Source organism: Equus caballus, chromosome 18 (genome assembly GCF_041296265.1).
Source record: "Equus caballus isolate H_3958 breed thoroughbred chromosome 18, TB-T2T, whole genome shotgun sequence".
NCBI lineage: Eukaryota > Metazoa > Chordata > Mammalia > Perissodactyla > Equidae > Equus > Equus caballus.
Window position 1 is genome coordinate 4,330,859 of NC_091701.1, and position 8,005 is coordinate 4,338,863.

Sequence of the window (8,005 nt, forward strand, 5' to 3'; positions counted from 1 at the left end):
AGGCGCGTCACTGGCAGAAATACACGGGGGCGATTGCTGCAGACCTCCCTGGCCTCTGGGGGCTGGTGGCTCCTGTGGCCCTGATCCCCACACGTCGCTGCTCAGAGTGCCGGTGACTGTGGGCGTTTGCCGCTCTCCTCCGAGGGGCCTCACACGTGCCAGTAGCAGTTCTCTGAGGCTGTTACTCTCTGGAAGCCTTGTTCAGGCCCCCGGCCTGCGGGCTGCTCACAGCGGCCAGGGCTAGCAATGCTCTGCACAGCGAGTCCCGTCTCCGCTGCTTCTGGCTGCCTGGGTGTCGAGGCCCCGCCACAAGATGCTGCTGCCTTCCCGTTGCCCCTTCGCGGGAAGCCCCGCCAGGTTCGGTGTAGAAGTGGGGAGAAGGCCCCTCTCCCCACTCTGAGCCCGTCTGCTCCCCTCACCCTGAGTCTTTGCCAACGGGGCACAGACACCATGCTTCCTCCATCGCTCCTCCCGCCTCAGGCCCCAGTGACCCTGCACAGAGCTTTCTCCTCCAAGGCTGCGGGCTTCTCTCCAGGCATTTGGTTTGAGACACCGCAATGGAGGAATGGCTGCCTTTTACCACCGCTTACTGTATTCCAGAACTTTCCCCTTCTTTTTCTCTCTTCATCTGCACCACGGCCCCCTGGGGTGCTTTTATTTTCCCCACTTTTCAGATAAGAAAACAGAGGCTCGGAGACATCACACAGCTTGCTGGAAAACCAGAACGAGGGTAAGTCACAGGACTAGGTTTGAATCCGAGCCATACATGCAGGTATTTATTGAGCACCTGCTGTATGCTGTCTGCCTCCAAAGCCCGTGCTCTTTCTATGCTGCCTGCTGCCTCTCCAGGAGTGGGTCAGAGCTGAGGTGCGTGGGTTGGGGGAGGGCTTGGCGAGGGGGGGTGGGTGCCAGGCCCACAGGGGAGGTGCTCGCTGCCCCTGTCCCGCCACTAGATGGGGCTGGTGGCCCGGCTGGTCCCCGCCAGTGCTGGGGCAGACCGTCGTCCACACCCAGTCAGCCCCTCTCTCCAGGCCCAGCTGCGCCTGTAAGCAAGACAGCTCCTGCCGTGCTAGGAGAGCACTATAAAGGGGCCGGGAAGCCGCCAAGAGGAGTTCCCGTTTGTGGAAAGCTGGAGTCTGAGGGGACTTCGAGACTCCCTGTCTCATGACCTGCATTTCGATTTCTCAGAAGTCGCAGCTGTGGAAGGTTCCAGAAGGTGGGTGGGCCCAAGAAAACGCTGGAGGATAGACCTTAAGCCCAACTTCTGGCAGGAAGTCGACAGAGAGAATCCTGGAACTGTGGGATTAATCTTTAGATTTTTTTTTCCCCTGCAAATTTAATTTTGAAAATCTAAGCTTACAGAAACGTTGAAAGAATAGTACAAAGGAACACCCATTTCTACCTCACCTAGATCCACTCCTTCTTGCCTTGCCACACCTGCCTACTCTCTCTCACACTGTGTGTGCGTGTGCATACCATGTGAAAGCCAGCTGCAGACATGACACTTCAGCATGCCTCTCCTAACAACAAGGACATTGTCTGCCATAACCACGAGGCTGTTCTTGGTGGCATTACTTTTTGAGAAAAGAATGGAAGGGAAAATGTACTTGGCTTAAGAGCTTAAAAAGTCCCCAGTGAGATCTGGTTGCCAAGAGTGAGAACATGAGGAAGCCAGGTAAGAGAATCATCCGTCCTTTGCCGGCTTTGAGAGACGTGTCAGGCTCGGCTGTGGCCCAAGCAGGTTGCTCCCGAGCACAGCTCTGTGTCCACCCACCCGCAAAAGGTGAATATACGGAAGACACAGTCCCTGGGGCCTTGGCTGGGCGGGAGCTCCGTGCAGGGCAGACAGCACAGGCACAGGAAGTCCAGCACGGGGCCGGCCAGATTCCAAACCCAGGCATGGCCCATGGCGGGGGCCAGGAGTGGGAAGAGGCTTGTCTGGCCCAGGATTCCAGAGAAGCGACCTGGGAGGGTAATTCTCAGAGCAGACGGTGGCTGCGGGCAGAGCCCTGAGAAAATGTCCTCTTCCATATCAGAGAACTGGGGCAGGGGCTAGTGGTCAAGATGGGGTGCTAAGCACTGCCCTTCCTTACTGAAGTGGGGAGCAGGAGCCCTGGAGAGGGTTTGAAGCCAGATTTCCCTGTGGGAAAGAAGAGCAGAGGGCATGGCCCAGAGCCGGGCTGTGGATCCACTGTTCCAGACCCCAGGCTTGAGCTGGGCTGCACATGAGGGGCAGTGAGCAGCTGCTGTTTGCTGGGAAGGAAAACTTCCATTTAGTACATGTGGACCCCAGCTTGAGTGGAAGCTTCTAGAGGCCACTGCCCTGAGCAGGATGAGTCCCAGGGACCTGGCCTTATAACAGCCGGGCCTTGGCAAAGGACGGCAGGCCCTCGGGAGTTCAGGAGCCCTCTCTGTTGCTGCTTACATGTGCAGGGACCTCTGAAAAGAGGCCCTGGGTTTCTGTCCACTCCCTTCAGCTTGTCCTGGTTAGTCCCTCTCGATCGCACGCCATGAAGCCAAGCCTGGTTTTCAGATCTCTTGACATTTGAATGCAGACCGGGCTGAGTCTGGGCTTGCCACATGGGCAAGGAAGATACAGACACGCAAACTGTTCCAGGAAAAAGAAAAGAATACATAGATACATTCAGTCATGCTCCCAGGTATTACAAAACTTCCAGGAATTAATTCAGACTAACTGGGTGCTGATCTGGCACCCACTGGAAGGGGCCTGGGTGCCTCTGGTCCAAGCCAGTGAGCAGGGGCAGGAGGGCCCTGGTGGCCTGGCCCCGGGGGTGCATGGGGCTCGCTGTGCCTGGGGCGCCTGGCCTGGAACTTTACCCACAGCCTTTCAGATGGTGGTCTCCTCCCCAGGGAGGGGTGGGAAGGGGACCCCTCGCATTCTCCTGGGAGACGCTCTGCGAGGACGCAGGCCTGTGTCTCAGGAGTGTTCTTTTCCGGCAAAGTCACCTGTGCTCTGGAGGCAGGGTTATTTCTGGGGTCCTTTATCTCAGGAACAGCCCAGGGTGCAGAACAGCGGTTGTCTTCCCTTCCTTGGCAGCCCAGCACTCACTTCTTTGGAAGCACAGCACCATTTGCTTTTACCCGCGATGCGTGCTGCCAGCCTGGCAGGGAATCAGCAACAAGCGTGGCTGCACCCGCGCCTGGGCGGCCGGCCCAGCCTGCGAACACAGCCTTCCGCCTCGGGGGCTCGAGGTGAAGCGGGGAAGAATTTTGGTGCCGGCCGCTGCCATGGAGGAGGGAGCTCTCATGTTTTGACCTCAGGAGCTCATTAAACTCTTAAAAATTATAAAAGGCCCAAACCAGCTTTGGCTTATATGGATTGTATCTATAAATAGTCAGTATATTAGAAATTAAAAGAGAAAACTTAGAATCTCAGTTCCTTCTTTGTGCACTTTTGATCTCTGGCCCCCAGCATCCTCGGCTGCGTGGAAGCGTGTCCTCTGCCGGGCAACCCTTCCCTCTCCCCTCTGCAGCGCAGGCTCTCAGCCCGGCTCCCAGCTCCGCAGGTATGCAGGCAGCCAAAGGCCCTCTCCTCCAGGGCAGCTGGTATCAGCGAGGAAAGCTAGAGCTTACCTCAGTATGTCTCACTAAAGGGTGAATGACTGCCAGCCCCACGCCTTCCAGAACAAACCCGATGAGAAGAGGAGGCACATTAATAATGCAAATAATTCTCTCCCTCTTTGGCTTTTTTAGCACCGTGACCACAGGATGAACCTTCTGCTCTCCTCCGTGGGGGTTCACGTGGGGTCCTGAGACCCGATTTGCCAGCCTCTTGCTGCCCCTCAGAGCTGTGTCTACTCTCCACTTCTACATCCTTAAAATGACTCCCCCAACTCGCCAGCCTCGGTGGGGTCTCCAACAGCGCAGGAGGCCCCGAGAAGGTGGGGCTTGTGGACTGCCTGACCCAGAATCTCAGCGTTTAGCACTACTGCTTCCTCTCTGTGGGTCTGTGCCCCCACCTGGACCTCGAGCCCCAGATGTGTCTAGTCATGAATGGATGTCCAGCAATTGGCACCATGCTGGGCACAACGTTGGCACCCAATGTTCAACCCGGGAGCCAATGACCAAAGCACCCCCCGCGTGTCAGAACGGCTAGTGGATTTAGGTTTGCATTAAAGCTGCAGGCCTCAAATTTTTTGGTGTCAGAATCCCTCTTCCAAATTATTGAGGACCCCAAGGAACTTCTGTTTATGTGGATTACAGTCATGTGTCACTTGAATGATGGGGATACTTTCTGAGAAATGTGTCGTCACGCAACATAGTCATTGTGCGAACGTCAGAGCGTACTTACATAAACCTGGATGGCACAGCCCACTGTGCACCCAGGCTGTCTGGAATAACCTCTTGCTCCCCAGCCATAAGCCTACACAGTACATTACTGCACTGAAGGTCGTAAGCGGTTCTGACACAATGGTAAGTATTTGTGTATCTAAACATGTCTAAATGTAGAAAAGGCACAGCAAAGATGCGCTATCAGAGATAAACGACGGTGCACCTGCTAGGGCACTGACCGTAAATGGAGGCTGCAGGACTGCGGGTTGCTCTGGGGGGCCGTCAGCGAGTGGTGAGAGGCCAGGACAGCACCGTCACTGCTGTCACTAATGTAGACTTCGTAAACACTGTGCTCTTAGGCTGCACTAAATTTACAAAAGCATTTTTCTTTCTCCAATAATAAATTAACCTTAGCTTACCGTAACCTTTTTGCTTTATAGCCTTTTTGTTTTTAACTCTTTTGTAATAACGGCTTAAAATGGGAACCATTTTACAGCTTTGTACAACTGTACAAAAATATTTTCTTTCTTTGTGTCTTTATTCCACAAGCATCTTTCTATTTAAAATTTTTAAAATTTATTTTTACTTTTAAAAACTTTTTTGTTAAAAACTAAGACACACACACACACACACGTTAGCCTAGGCCTGCACGGGGTCAGGATCACCAACATCACTGATTTCCACCTCCGCATCTTGTCCCAGTGGAAGGTCCTCAGGGGCGCTAACACACATGGGGCTGTCATCTCCTATGCTAACAGTGCCTCTTCTGGAATGCCTCCTGAAGGAACTGCCTGAGGCCCTTCTTGAGGAGGTGCCACTCTTTTCAAAAATATGTCCATGGTGGTTTGCTTGGTTTATTTCTTGTTTTATCATAGTTTTGCTTGTAAGCAGATAATGCACCATGAACATTCCTCTCTATTAATGAAAACCTTTCAGTGTTGGGGTCCATGTTTTCAAGCTTTTTAAGGAGCTTGTTGAGGTTGCAAAAGTTTCTGCTAAACCCATCACTGTGAGTTTCCTTGGGGGTTCTTCTTTTCCTTCTCCTGCGGTTTCCTTTTCTCTTGGCCTCTTCTTCAGCTTTGTGTTCCCCTTTAGTTCCAACAACTCCTCACTAGTCGGTTCCTCGGGAAGCACCTGTAGGAGCCCCTCAGCGTCGTCCTCATCCACACCCTGGTCAAGGGGGTTTCCATCTCAACCGCAGCCTTGTTGATTTTTGCAGCCTCCTCATCCTTGGCAAATCCTTTGAAGTCATGGACGAACCTCTTGAGTTCTTCTTCCGGATGCCATTCATACGCTTCTTGGTGACATCACCCCAAGTCCAAGCAAGGTTCTTTGTGCGGTCACGGATGCTGTAATCCTTCCAGAATTGCATCATTGTCTTCCTCAGTTGCAGCAATGGCCTGGTCGAAGGTCCTCCTCACGTAGCAGGCCTTAAAAGCTGCTGTTACTCCTTGATCCCTTGGTTGGATCCAGGAGGTGGTGTTTGGAGGGAGATATCAGAGACGCCACTCTGATGCTGGGATGAAGATCACCAGTAAAAGGAAGATGTCTGGGAGCTTTATCAACAGTAAGTCAAATCTTGAAAGGCATGTTATTCTCCAAACAGCACTTCTCCGTTTTGCTGGCACAGCAATTCAGGAGGGCATCTTGGAAGAGCAGCTGGGTCATCCGTGACTTCTTGCTGTTCCTGTAGTTCACTGGCAGTGTGTGCTCACTGATAGGCTTGGAGGCGCTGGGGTTCTCACTGTGCCAGATCACAAAGGGTCCATTGCCCCCAAGCAAGACTGTTATCTTGTCCTTAAAAGCCTTGAAACCTGGCACTGCCTTGGCCTCCTTATGGATGAAAGTCCTTTCAAGCGCCTGTTTCCAGAGTAGGGAGGTTTCATCCGTACTGAATATTTGCTCTGGCAAGTAATTTGCCTCTACAGTTAGCTTATCTAGAGTTTGCAAAAATTCTTCGGCTGCCTTCACATCAGCACTGACCGACTCAGCGCTCACTTTCATGTTATGTAATGAATAGGCGCTTCTTGAATCACATAAACTATTCAGGGCCAGCAGTAAATTCAACATTGTACGAGTCTAGCCTTTTCTTTCAACATCGCAAACAAACTTTTTGCTTTGGCCGAGATCATCATGTGCCAAGAGGGATACACTTCTGCGTCTGGTCTTCAATCCAGGTCACTAGAAGTTTCTCCATGTCTCGTATAGGCCCTCCCCGAGTTTTTGTTAGTCTCCTTGCCTTCAATGAAGCAGATCCTTTAACAGCTTGTGTCGCTTTGTTCTTGTTCTTCAAGATGGTAGCTATGGTGGAATGAGACATGCCTGACTGGCGAGCAGTAACCAGCACTGGTTTTTCACTTTCGTAGTCCTTAGTCACTTTTAATTTCGTTTCCAGGCCAGTCATTCCATGGGGCCTCTTACTGGCAGCATTAGCAGTGGAGTTTGTTCCCTTAGGGGCCACGATGAGCACTGGATTAAATGGAGCAGAAGAGCAAATGATGCAAGGCAAACATGGGATGGATGAGACTGCTGCCGGTGTACCACGGCATACTATTTTACAGTAAACTGTTTTTTATAAGTAGAGAATGCACTCTAAAATAACAACAAAAAGTATAGTCAAAACATAAACCAGTAACATAGTCGTTTATTATCAGGCATTATGTACTGTACACAATTGTATGTGCTATGCTTTTATACAAGTGGCAGCACAGTAGGTTTGTTTACACCAGCATCACCACATACTTGAGGAATGCGTCGTGCTATGACGTAATGACAGCTATGACGTCACTAGGCGATAGGAATTTCTCGGCGGCATGATAATCTTATGGGACCACTCTCCTATACACAGTTCATCGTTGATTGAAACGTTGTTATATGTCACGCAACTGTATAGCTATCAATATTTTTCCTGTTTGAAACTGAGAAAGTTTTAAATGTTTATTAATTCTGTAAAAAAAAAAAGCCATTTCATGTAAACATAAATAACGTATTTTTATGAAAAATAACTACATGCTTCAAAAAATAAATTTAGTGAGAAGAGTGGCATTGTTTTCACATTTCTGCAAATCTAAGAGCTGGCTTAATGGGGGCCAGCTGGATTCTCCCGTCCACCCCTGCGGTCAGTATGTGGCCACAGGTCGTTTTGATGGAAGTGCCCGAAGAAGCACGTGGCTGGAATAAGAGGTATATTTTCTTGCACAGCCTTTCCAGGTAGTGGTGGATCTGCTTCTCGGGTACTGCACCAAAACGTCACGAGCAGTGGCTTCTTAAAGGTTAATTTCCATGTGGAATCTGCAACCATTTATCCTCAGTTTATCCTTAAACCACTGGTCTAATGCGCTTCAAATGGATCTTTTACCCCCGCATGTAAACTCACGCGTGGCTCATCGGGAGGACTCACTGAGTGGGGCAGTTTTCCCCAATGTTGACGCTTCTCATCACATAATATAAAAAAAATCAAATTTGATAATGTTGCCACCAATTTCATCAGAAAAGTCTTCAAATGTTCGGAGGCTGTCGAGCTCAGGAAGGCAGATGCAAGTTTTGTCAATTTCTAATTTTTGCTTGAATGCCTGAAGTTTATTGTTGGCAGCAAATACTGTCATTGTTTCCCTTGAAATGACAGGCTCACTTTGTTCATTTTCAAAGACATGTCTGTCAGATACCCAAGTTTGAATAACCATTGTTTGTCAGTCATTCTTTCAAGTAAAAT

General features: G+C 50.5%; 1 long non-coding RNA gene across 1 annotated transcript; it reads left to right on the plus strand.

Moving 5' to 3' along the window:
* The first annotated feature begins 986 nt into the window (after positions 1-986).
* On the plus strand, positions 987-7,325 carry LOC138918742 (uncharacterized). Its single transcript, XR_011428453.1, has 3 exons — positions 987-1,675; positions 3,715-4,434; positions 5,513-7,325. It is a non-coding gene; the product is annotated as an uncharacterized lncRNA (long non-coding RNA).
* The last annotated feature ends 680 nt before the right edge of the window (positions 7,326-8,005 follow it).